Source organism: Bubalus bubalis, chromosome 13, assembly GCF_019923935.1.
Source record: "Bubalus bubalis isolate 160015118507 breed Murrah chromosome 13, NDDB_SH_1, whole genome shotgun sequence".
NCBI lineage: Eukaryota > Metazoa > Chordata > Mammalia > Artiodactyla > Bovidae > Bubalus > Bubalus bubalis.
Window position 1 is genome coordinate 40,698,788 of NC_059169.1, and position 13,133 is coordinate 40,711,920.

Here is a 13,133-nt window from a genome sequence, read left to right on the forward strand (position 1 = left end):
CCCTTTGAATTTGCTGTGTCTTTGTGACTGCTTAACTCATACAGGACAGAGGCTATGTGGTTTCTGAGTGCTCATCATAAAAGGCAATGTACTTCCCTCTTGGCCTTTGGAGTGCTAAGCTGCTTTGTAAGGAGTCTGATGACCCTATAGTCACCAAGTTGAAAAGACACCGTGAAAAGAATACCTAGAAATAGAGGTAGACCGAGAAGCTATGCTTGTGTTACCAGCTCAGACAGCAGAAATATGAGTGAAGATGTTTCAGAGATGACTCTGGCTCTACACATCATTGGATTTCAAACACATAAGAGACTCTGAGCCACAACCATGCTTTTCTTAAACTCCTGAATCTAGAGACAGCATGAGATGTCCACTTAGGTCCATCAGCTACAAATGATGTTTGCCATTCTAAGCCACTGAGTTTTGCAGTGATGACAAAGGGATAGACAAGGATAGATGACTAGGATGATGACATTGAGTGAAAACAAAAGTCCCAGAAAAGTTCTTACTGTGTAATGTCAGTTTCTTAGTGCTCAAAAAGAAGTCAAACAAAACAATAAAATTATTTCTTAAATAATTGAAAAGATAAATGCAATATTTTTAGATTTTCATATGTTTCTTATTTCATTGCATTAGAATCAGAACATTTGTGTTATTTCTACTTTGCAAAATTCATTAAGGTTTTCTATGTAGCATAATAGGTGATCAATTTTTATGAATGCGACTTGAACACTTAGATGTGTAGTTGCTGTGTTCAACGTTAGTTATATACATCTGTATGTATTATCAGATCTACCCTGCCAATTATAATAGTTAAGTCTTTTAGTCACTTAATTTTGGTCTGTGAGAAAAGTAAGTTAAGGGCTTGTATTGCTAGTATGTTTCTCCCTATTTATTTATTATTTTTTAAATTTCTGCTTTATTACTATTTCACTCTTGTTTTGGGCAAAGCACGAATATCCATACCTGTATCTCCACTGTGAATTGTAACCTTATTAGTTTTATTTAATGCATATGGGCCTGAAACGCTATACCTGATACTAAGATCATGACTCTAGCTTTCTTTAATTTTTGTTTGTTGAAATGTTGCCCAGCTTTTAATCTACAATCTTTTTAAGTCAGAATGTATTATCTCTGGCTTATAGGAGAAGGCGATGGCACCCCACTCCAGTACTCTTGACTCGAAAATCCCATGGATGGAGGAGCATGGTGGGCTGCAGTCCGTGGGGTCGCGAAGAGTCGGACACGACTGAGCGACATCACTTTCACTTTTCACTTCCATGCATTGGAGAAGGAAATGGCAGCCCACTCCAGTGTTCTTGCCTGGAGAATCCCAGGGATGGGGGAGCCTGGTGGGCTGCTGTCTATGGGGTTGCACAGAGTCGGACACGACTGAAGCGACTTAGCTGCATAGGTAGCACAGCTTTGGCTTTTCATTGAGATTGGTCTGAAACTTCTTCTTTCATAGAGAGTGAAACCTACTTACATTTATTAATGAGAGATATCTTAGTTCTATCATTTATTGAGTGTCTTCTATTCCAGGTATCATAGGAGCTGGAAATACAAAAGTGATAGATAGATAAATAGATGGATAATAGAGGCACCGTTCCAGGCATCAGGAATGTTGATTGAAAGAAGTGACTCTCCCTCTCTCTCTCTCTATTTACCATCTATCATTTTTTTTAATCTATCTATCTATCATCTATGATCACTTCTGTATTTTCATTTTCATGTAGCTTGCAATCTAACAGGAGGAAAAGACTAAACACAATATTATGTTTTCAGTTTTATAGGCTATTTAAGCCTTTAACTCTATGGCCTATATTCTTTGTGTCTATGTGTTTGTACAGTTCTTCTATTATTTAGAAATTTGGTATTCTTACACCAGCGGAACTCTTATAATTATAACAATATAATATCCTTAGTTTTTCATTTCTTTAGACAGTACCTCTTAACTTTCTATTATGAGCAATGATAAAATTAGCATGTTTCCTGTGTCCTCTCTCCTCCCTCTCTCCAACTCTAATATTTTTTTCAGCGCTTAATAGTATGGTTACACGTGCTAGTATTTATATTACTCCATCTGTCAACTTGAAATGATATCTCCTGACTCTCAAATATTTTAGACGAAGCAATCAGCAAGTTTACTCTGACCCATTTTTCTTTATCTCCTCCAAATTTTTGTGAGTTAAATACATTCTAAGTTGTTAGGACATATAACACACATATATGTGTTCTATCACCACCTTCTGTCACATTTGGTTTATATTTGGACCATATGCCCTGTGTTCCTCATGTTCAAAACAGCCTGGACAGACTTCAGTCTTTATATTCAAATGCTAGTTTGGCTGGATATTAAATCTTTGGCTTATACTTCCCTCTGGGAATACGGTTAGAGGTACTCAAAATATTGAAAGTTTGATGCCTGCTCTTTATCTGTTGGGAAAAGTTCCTGTTCTTTTACATATTTTTCTTTCTTAGAAATCTTTTCATGATGCTGTAGCACCTAGGCTTTTTGCTGGAGGTCAGGGAATCTGGAAGACTTGCCTGGGGGTCTTCTCAGCAGGAACAATTCTCCCCCTGCCCTAGCACAGAGGGAGGCTAATTTCCGCAGTTATGGCTCATCTGTGTGCCTTTGTTCAACTCTTCCTTTTCTGTTTATCTGAAGCAAAAAGCTCTAAAAGGCCTCAGCTGAAGCCCTGCTCACCCCTGTTCCTGACTCCTTCTTCTAAATAAGTAAAGTAGTGTTTGCACTTTAGGGAGAGCTCCTTGTCTTCAGGAGGTGGCTCAATCTGAGCTCTGGAATTTTCTGGGTTTCTCTCCACCTTCTCCCATGACTTTTAGTTTTTCTTACATGATTTTGAAGTTAGCTGATTTTGGTGGATTATATGTGTAATTTCATAAAAAAATAAGTTTGCAAGGTCCATTTTTAAAGCCTTTGGCTTTTGGCTTTTTCCTAGGAGAAGGGGTAAAAAGCTGACTTATGCAACCTTTTTTGTGTCAGATATTTCAAATCACTTTAGGTTTGCCAGAACTAGACTTAATGAGAAAGAAAAGGATTTGCGGGGTCCAAAGATTCAGAGCTTGGTTCACTCAGACTGTAGATTTTATACCATAAACTACATTTTTATGGAAGTAGAACTAGAAAGTTCTTCCCTGGTCACTCAGATGGTTAAGAATCCACCTGCAATTCAAGAGACCTGGGTTTGATCCCTGGGTCAGAAAGATCCCCTGAAGAAGGGAATGACAACACGCTCCAGTATTCTTGCCTGCAGAATCCCATGGACAGAGGAGCTTGGTGGACTACAGTCTATGGATTTCCAAGAGTCAGACATGACTGAGCGACTAACACTGACATCTTGCAGAAAATCCATATGATGTTTACAGAGCAGGTTCCCTCATCCCAAATGTGCTAAGAGAAAAATCAGATGGCTGGAATGAATTGAGTTGGACTATATGACTAGATCATATAGAAGCCTCTAAGAAGTTCCCAGGACGCTGTCTCAAATTAAAATCTCAATTATAAATAGAGATAGCAACATAAATTCTATATTTGGGGGAGATTCTCAGAGCATCAGGACTAGGTTTAGCTGCCCAAGATATAACTTGGAAAGATGTTTTTTTGTTTGTTTTTCCCTGATCGCCCCACCATGAGATTTTGTGTATACACAGATATACTGTGTATGTATTTTTTAATTTGTTTATTTAGTTTTGGCTGCATTGGGTCTTTGTTGCTGCACGTGGCTTTCTCTAGTTGCGGCAAGTGGGGGACCAGTGGGTGGGCTTCTCATTTAGTGGCTGCTCTTGTGGTGGAGCATGGGCTCTAGAGTGCATGGGCTCTGTAGCTGTGGTACTCGGGCTTAGTTGCTCTGTGGGACTTGGGATCTTCCCAGACCAGGGATCCAATTGGTGTTCCCTGGCATTGCCAGACAGATTTTTAACCACTGGACCATCAAGGAAGTTTGGGAAGCCGTGTTTTGAAGAAAGTCTCCAACCTAGCACCTGAAGAATGGTGAGGGGGGCGGGGCGGTGAGGAATTCATCTCTGCAAGAAGTTCCCATGGGCACAGAAGTGGTACAACCAAGAAAGAAACAAGAATGTGTAGACTCCGAGACTAGAGGCCATGGAGGAACCACAGATATCAGGAACAGATGCCAGGATACTGGCAGAGATCACTCAAGTGAGCTTCACCTCCCTGGAGGCCAGCAAGTTCAGAAGACATCACTTGGACCAAACACCGCTCCTCAGTGCCAGGATGATGCAAAAGCAACAGCATTTCTCCCAATGCAGCTTATCACAGAAAAGAAGAACGAAGAGGAAGAGAATAGTCAAGCGATTGAGTATGTTACTTGATTTGGCCACACAAAAGTTGCAAATGACTGAGCCATCTTGAATTGCTCAGATTATCTTTGTATAATCTTTAAAAGGGGAACTTTAGAACTGAATTAAATTCACTTGTAGAAAAATAAATACTATTAAAGTTCTGCACCCATAGGTTAGTGAGTGTAAAACTTTAAGTCTGCTGCATGTAGGAGCTTGCTGACATTCCAAGGAACATTCATCTAAGGCATACTTGCACCATGAACTAATTTAAACCTTAGACAAGAATTGAAGCAAGTCCCAACCATGATGTTGTGAGAGAACCGTATGCAGAAAGCTGAAGTTTGGAATCCCAAACTGTAAAATTCACTGTGACTCTGAAATGCCAAAAATTAAACCTCCTACTCATAGAAGGAAGGCTGATTTTAGGGGGCATCAGCTTAGGCCATAAACATGGTGATGGCAGATAGATGGAGAGTTTGATTTTGGAAGAAAAAACAAGATCTGTTCAAGATGTGAGGACCACTCATAGCTAGTGATATAGAAGCTCAATAAACTAGGAAGGGATCCTTGAGATCCTGGAGAATGGAGACATCATGATCTTGCAAGAGCCAAGGACTGATTAGTCAGGGTCTGTCCTCCCTTTGGGCTTCCAGGTGGCCAGTGGTAAAGAACCCACCTGCCAATGTAAGAGATGCAGATCTGATCTCTGGGTTGGGAAGATCTCCCGGAGAAGGGAATGGCAACCCACTTCAGTATTCTTGCCTGGAAAAATCCCATGGACAGAGGAGCCTGGTGGGCTACAGTCCATGGGGTCACAAAGAGTTGGACAAGACTTAGTGATTAATCAAAAAATCCTCCCTTTAGCTAGATTGCCTTTACACAGTGATGGGAGAGTTGCTACTCCTGGGAGTCAGTGGACATCCCAGGAGGTTTGGACTGGGGTCATATATATCATTTCCTATAACTCTCAGAAAAGACCCCTTAGTTATCCCAGCATCACAATAGCCCCTTCTGTAGTACAGACTACCTTGGAGGGGAAAGTGAGCAAAGAGAAATTCTTGGGAAAGCAGCAATGATCCTATAGTGCAAGCAAGTGACATCTTCACCCATGCTGCTGCTGCTGCTGCTACTAAGTCACTTCAGTCATGTCCGCTCCATGTGACCCCATAGACGGCAGCTTACCAGGCTCCCCCATCCCTGGGATTCTCCAGGCAAGAACACTGGAGTGGGTTGCCATTTCCTCCTCCATGCATGAAAGTGAAAAGTGAAAGTGAAGTCCTTCAGTCGTGTCCAACTCTTAGCGACCCCATGGACGGAGGACCCTAGGTAAAGCCCACAGCACTGAATGTTTCCTAGAGGTTTAAAACCAGTATCAAACCAAATGCTGTTAACTAACAATGGTTGGATCAGGGCTCTGAGTTCCTAGGCCTTTGCAGTCACTGACCCAGGTGTGGTGTGGAGAAAGCCCTTGGTGCTTGCATTGAGAGAACAAGTGGACCAAAGGAGACCTCACGTTTGGAACAAGGAAGATGAAAGAAGCATGGTCTGACAACGGGGAGGGATATGGATCAACAGTGGATGTACAGATACTCAAGTTCAGAAAGGACCAGCCATAACTTATGGGACCAAAAAGCACAGAGGATAACACCCAAATCAGATCCCTAGGCCAAGGTAGTGTCTTTTCCAGTATCTCCCTCAATTCCTTTCTGACCCGGGTCTTAGTTCAACCTCTGTCTTCACAGAGCATGAAGGAGAATCACTGGCTGACTGATTGAAAACTTTAAATTGACCACAATGAGTTCAGAAAATTATTGAGAAATTTGCAATGCAAAAATTTCCATCATGAGAGAGATCAAGAGTTCTTAAGTGGTTTTCATTACAATGGGGGAAAGAAAAGCATTTTCATATTTAACACCCAGATTTTGTGACCATGTAAAAATTATACCCCATGTATGTGTTAAAAGTGACAGATATGTAGCAAACATTTAATAAATGATAGCTACTAATTGTTTTAGAGCATTACATCTTTCTATTGTTTTCTGGACTTTATGTTCTGCTTCTGTCAGCTTTTAGATCTTAAGAGATCTCCATAAAAGCATACATCTTTAAAATGTCCTGTTAGTTTATCGGGTGGCACAAAAGTACTGGCAAATAAAATATTTGGTTCTTAGGAAGGTAATACAATTATGGAAATGGGCTGGAGGGAGCATTCTAGAAATTTTTATCTAGTTCGGAATTTTGCCTGGAAAGGAAAACAAGCTCATCTGGCCCCCAAGTGACACATGAATTATTTGTACCAGGATGACATTTAAATAATTAATGATGAGAAACTTAGCTTAATATTCCTGCCAACCAGCCTGTATTGAGAAATCAAAATTTTTTTAACATCTTGGTAAATCTGGGATCAGAGTACACGTGCTGGGTGGTCTTGCAGGCTATTTTCACCACATTGTAGGAGCCCAGTGACCTGCTTTTCTCTCCATTCAAAGACTGTACCAGGGCATCTATTTATATTCCAAAGTCAAGCCACCCACCCGCTGTCTTGGAAAATACTGCCACAAATGAAACACTGCCATTACCAACTGCTCTTCTTAATCTTTAAGAGTCCCACCACTTTTTACTTTGTATTTGTTCACCTCATCTTTTTCTTTTCAACATGCACTTTTAAAACACTGTAAATTACTTACAGATTTTTTTGGTCTTATTAATTTTGGTTGACTACATTGATCAGTTTATATAAAGAGCCATCTTTATTCTTCATGTTGTGACTGCAGCAACCCCAAATCACACTGAAGATAGGTTCCTTCTGTCAAGTCTACTTCCTAAACCACATACATGTAAGTTTCAATCATTTCCTGGTCAGAATTTCTTACTGTTCCTTTGACTTTCTCCTAAGTGTAGGAATTCTTTGCACTTTGGGGGCTTGTATAATTTTGTCTATTGACTGTAAATGCCTGATCACATTTTATATAGTTGGAATTACAACTTTAACTGTAAATGATGATATGAAAATGCCCCTCAAGTGCTATTTTTTCCTGCTCTCAGGACTTATTCTTCAGAACTATTACTCTTTAGTCTTCTCTAAGACCCTAAAAGCAGTTCACTATACACATCTGTAATCACCTAGGTAAGTTTATATTCATAGAACTAATTGTGGGGAAAAAAAAAACCCTCAAAACTCACCACTTATTATGAGTCCTAAAATTAGTCATCATGGATGAAGCATTGTATTTTATTATATTAAAACTGATTAATGATGATAACAGAAATTTTGTCTTTTAATTCATAGAAACAAAGTCCTCTTCTTTTAAACTACTAATGCTCTGTGCATGAGTGCTACTGTTTTCATGCATGGTAATATTTGGGTAGGGAGAATTACTTCAACATGTATTAGAGGGGTATTCATTAGTTTATTCCATAATGAATTCAATAGACGGTTCTTGCGTGCATGCTAAGTCGCTTCAGTCGTGTGCGACTCTTTGCGACCCCATGGACTGTAGCCCACCAGACTCCTCTGTCCATGGGATTCTCCAGGCAAGAATACTGGAGTGGGTTGCCATTCCCTTCTCCAGGGGATCTTCCTGACCCAGGGATCAAACCCAGGTCTCTTATGTCTTCTGCTCTGACAGGCAAGTTCCTTATCACTAGCACCACCTGGGAAGATGGTTCTTAAGTGCCAACAAATTTGAGGCACTTTTCTAGGCAATGCGAATACATTATTGAACAAAACAGACAAAAATGTCTGTCCTTCCTGAGATTATAACCTACTGGGAAGAAGAGAGAAAATTTAAAAAAAAATTATTTTTACTATTGATTTGATCTATGGAGAGAAATAAAGCAGAGAAGGGAGGTGGGACAGGGTGGGGAAGAAGTTGCTATTTTTCAAAAGGTGGTCCAGGAAGGTCTCCTTGACTGGGTGAGCAGACATTAGAGGTGAGAATATTCACCAGGCACAGAGCTCAGGGCAGGGGCAGCAGCAAGTGTGGCCTGGTGTGTACAGGAACAACCAGGAGGCCAGAGTGCACGGAAGATATGAAGGAGAAAAATGGGAGATGGGATTTGGAGAGGTAAAGTCCTGACATGGCCTGTGTGAGGCTTTTGCTAATAAATAGTGAGATGGGGACGTCCCTGGCAGTCCAGTGGTTAAGACTCCATGCTTCCAGTTCTGGTGGCATGGGTCTGATCCCTGGTTGAGGAAGATCCCACATGCCTTGTGGGATGTTGGAAAAAAAAAACAAAAAGGAGTGAATGTGTACACCATTGTGAGGCATTGAGCCAATGATTAATAAGATATGACTCATGTTTTAAGCGGTTCCCTCTGGATAGTGCCCTGAGAAGTGTCTGTAGACAGGGGAGGATGAAAGCAGAGCATGTATTTAAGAAACTTCTGTAATGATCCGGGTGAGGTGAAGGTTAGTGATTCTAGATAGAACTTGAAAGAAGAATCAATAGGACCTGCTGGCTTATCATACATGAACGTATAGGAGTCAAGAATGTAACTAAGATTTTTCACCCTAACAATGAGGGAAGAGAAGTAATTGCTGTCTACCGGGATGAAGAAAATGACTAGGTGAAGAATGGTGAGGAAAATGGTGAAGAATAGGGGGAAAGTAAGATCTGCTGTTCAGTTTTAGGTAAGTTAACTTTAGGTGTCCATCCTACACATCAGTGTAGCTATAGAATAAAGAGAGGAATATATAAATCTGGAGTGAAGGGCACCTTGAGATACACATTTGAGAATGATCAGCATAGAGATGGCATTCACAGCCATGAAGACTGGATGAGATCACCAAGGGAGTGGGCAGAGACAGTTAAGAGATCTAATAGTGACATGTAGGCAGTCTGACATAGGAAAAATTAGGAAAACAAAACAAAACAAAAAGAATAAGATAATGGGATATTCTGGAAGGCAGGGGAAGAAAATGTTTCAAGGAGGAAAGGGTGTTTTAGTCTCTTTAACCATCAGTTGGTGTTTGTGTTAGACTTCTTCTTCCTGACCTCTCTGTGCCATGTACTGTTGATAGATCAAGATAATGCTAACTGAGCATTTATTACCAGATCAAAACACCAGATTTCATCTTTGCTGACTTTAACAAATGCACTTTTAGTAGGTCAGTGGGGATGAAAGTCTGATGGAATTGTTTTCAGGAGAGAGATGGGAGAAGAGAGATTGAGTACAGAAAAAAAATGCAGCACTTCTTGACAGACTTTTGTTACAACAAATAATGAGAAATGAAGTAGGAGCTGGAAGTGGCTGTGTGGTCAGGTTTTCAAATGTCCTAAGATCTGGTAAATTATAGGGTGTTGTGTGCTAAAGAAATTGATTCAGTGGAGAAGGAAAAACTGGTGATGCAGAAGTGAGGAAACAGTTATGGAACAGTATATATGAGTAGGTGAGAAGATAAGGAGTTGCATGCTAAAGGTGGAGGAATTAGATACAAGCACCATGATTTATCCATGGTACCAGGAAGGAAGGTGGTGCTGTAAGAAGATGGGTAGCTGGGGTGTGAAAGCGTATAAGTGGAAAATGTACTCCTGAGGGCTTCCGTTTTCTCTGGGAAATAGGAAACAAGACTATCAGCTGAGAGTGAGGATGGAAGATGAGTGTTGAAAGAGATGAGACAGGAAGTGTAAATCGTCAATGGGCCAGAAAATGCCCTAGGATCATTCAGTTCAGTCGCTCAGTTGTGTCTGACTCTTTGCGACCCCATGAGCTGCAGCACGCCAGGCCTTCCTGTCCATCACCAACTCCTGGAGTCAACCCAAACCCATGTCCATTGAGTCGGTGATGCCATCCAACCATCTCATCCTCTGTCATCCCCTTCTCCTCCTGCCCTCAATCTTTCCCAGCATCAGGGTCTTTTCAAATGAGTCGGCTCTTCCCATTAGGTGGCCAAAGTATTGGAGTTTCAGCTTCAACATCATTGGGCAGTACTTATACCCCAGAAGAGCCTTTTGGAATTCAGGTTCCTTGGGAAACTATTCCCAGAGCATTCCAAACACATTTGAAAACCAAGTGAATAAATATGTTGGAGAACTGCTGCATGCTCCATTGGCCCTGACTTCAAAAGTCATGATGTTAATTACAGGGCTAACAGCAACTACAGCATGATCTTTAAAGACGTTTAACACTGTATCATTAAAATTTTCCCAAATGTTTGAGAATGCAGAACTCATTGTGTTGCATTACCTGTTGGCATCCTCCAGAACAATGCTCCACGGACTCCAGTTTGGAAAATCACTGCTACAAGTACAGCATCACCAAAGTCATGCCTTAGTTCCCTGAGAGAGGCTTTTGCATTCTGCACTGTGTTGGGCTGTTCTTAGTGGCTCAGCTGTGTCTGACTCTTTGTGACTCCATAAACTATAGCCTGCCAGGCTCCTCTGTCCATGGGGATGCTTCAAGCAAGAATACTGGAGTGGGTTGCCATGCCCTCCTCCAGGCGATCTTTGCAATCTATGGATAGACTCTTCTCAACCCAGGGATTGAACCCAGATCTCCCGCATTGCAGGCAGATTCTTTACAATCTGAACCACCAGGGGAGCCTAAGAATACTGGTGCAGGTAGCTTATCCCTTCTCCAGGGCATCTTCCTGACCCAGGAATCGAACCTGGGTCTCCTGCATTGTAGGTGGATTCTTTACCAACTGAGCTACCAGGGAAGCCCTGCATTCAGCACTATGCCACCTATGAGAGGCAACATCTGAACTAGAATCAAAACTAAAGAGACTCTAGGTAAACAATTAGAGACTATCAAATTAATTTTTTTCTGAGGTTTCTCATTCATGAACCCTAACAGAGGTATAGAAAGCCTTCAATGACAATTCAGTCTGATAAGAGTAACAGTGTGCTGGGATCCATGAACTCAAACCTCATGTACACAGGCTGGGCAATCTTGGCGAGTATTCAGCACTTAAGCATCTAAATGTTCACTAGTAAGTTTCTTCCACCAGTTTTGGGACTACACAGTGATTAAAGGGACTCATCTGACATTTGTCAGCCCAGGGACAAATCTTATTTCCATCTCCTACTAACCGTGTCACCTTGGAAACAAGTTAATATCCATGGATCTTGGTTTTCTTCTTTGCAAAACAGAGAAGACGATATCATCTACCTTGCCAGCTATTATGAGCATTAAATGAGAAAAAACACATTAAATACTTAGCACATTGATTTTTATTTTAACATGTATATTGTAACAAGCAATAACTAATACGGAGTGCTTTTCTAAATGAAAAGTCCTATGAAATTGAAAAGCAGCATTAGTTCTGTATTGACAGTGTGGCAAAGGAAATTAAATTAAAAAAACATATAACAGATTGATTTGGTTTTTAAAAGTAGGAAACCTACTCTATTTTCTCTTCAGCATTTTGACAAAGTCTGCACCAGAGGTTTATTGAACTTGTAACTGCGTTATTGCAGAAAGGAATGGCTTTTCTGTTGGGGATAATAATAGTAATAAAATAATATTATTTTAGATACGTGGTCTAGCATTTCCTTTACAAGCAGGTATTGTTCCTAATGGGAAAATAAAGAATACAAAGGGTTAACCAACTTAGCCAAGGTCACTCATAGAGCAGTAGTAAAGTCTGAATTTCTGACATATTTATAACTCTATGGTTAAGATGATGGTTTAATGTTCTCTTTTATTCAAAGGTCTCTGACCATTTAAACCTTCCCCCTTTATCTTAGGTGTGCTTTGTTAGTTATTAGTGTCCTTCAAGTACCTGCTTTAAGCTCACTTTAAGATCTGGACCTACCAATTTTCAAGACTTCTACTTTGACCAAATTCCAAGATAATTACAGTAGTTTTAAAAAACACGTTCCAGTGAAAAGTCAGCCTTCCTTTAGATTTGAAATGTCAGAGAATTAAGTTCGCTTGCTTGTTGTAAGAAGATAATTCTTAGAAAACTTTATGATACTAAGACTAAAAAAGACATTGCACACATAGGTTTAAAATGTGTTGGAGTGTGTTTGCTGTTAACTATGGAACCTGATCCAAGACCAGGCTCAGAAGCAGGAGCTAAAAACCTGAAGTCTAGGTTTTGGTGCCAAATCCATGGAGGATTGCATATCTCCTTTCTAACTTTGATGCTGCTAGATGAAATGGCAAAATATTTCTTTGCTGCTTGATTACATGTTACTAAATAAAGGTGGTATTTATAAGTATTGTTGGGGTGGAATGATATAAATATTTTTATTAGCACACAATTGTAAGAGATACAGATCCTAAATGTAGACATGCATGAATGGACACAAGTCAACACACACACAAAGAGATAGAATTACGAATGGTGTGTGTCTCGATTTTCGCAGCCGACTTGGCCATATGTTTCTTGCCTAGGCGGCTGCCCAGCGAACTCATGCATGTGGATAGCAGTTCTAGCAGGCAAGAAGCCATATAGACAATGAACATAACTCAAAATGAAATGAAGAAGGGTGCTAATAGCAAATTGTATCTTTGTACAATACTACTCAACCAAACTTTTTTGATGAGTAATTTGGATAAACAGATAGATGATATATAATCATCCCAAATTAAAAATTGTCAAGTGTCTGATGAAGGACCACATAGCATTTGCCACTGTAAAATGTGACTGTCCCATTCTCTCCCTGACTTCTGTCTATACTTGTCTTCACTGTAACCACCCAGGAACCATCCAGGACAGCTCCAAACATGATGCCTGATGCACAGTGGCTCCGTTCTACAAAATATCTTGTTTATTTTGTCATTGCAGTAGGAAAGAACTGCTTTCAGCCTCAAAGAAATAATGAAATTTCAATTCTTTTTCCTTTTATGTAGCAAATAGAAT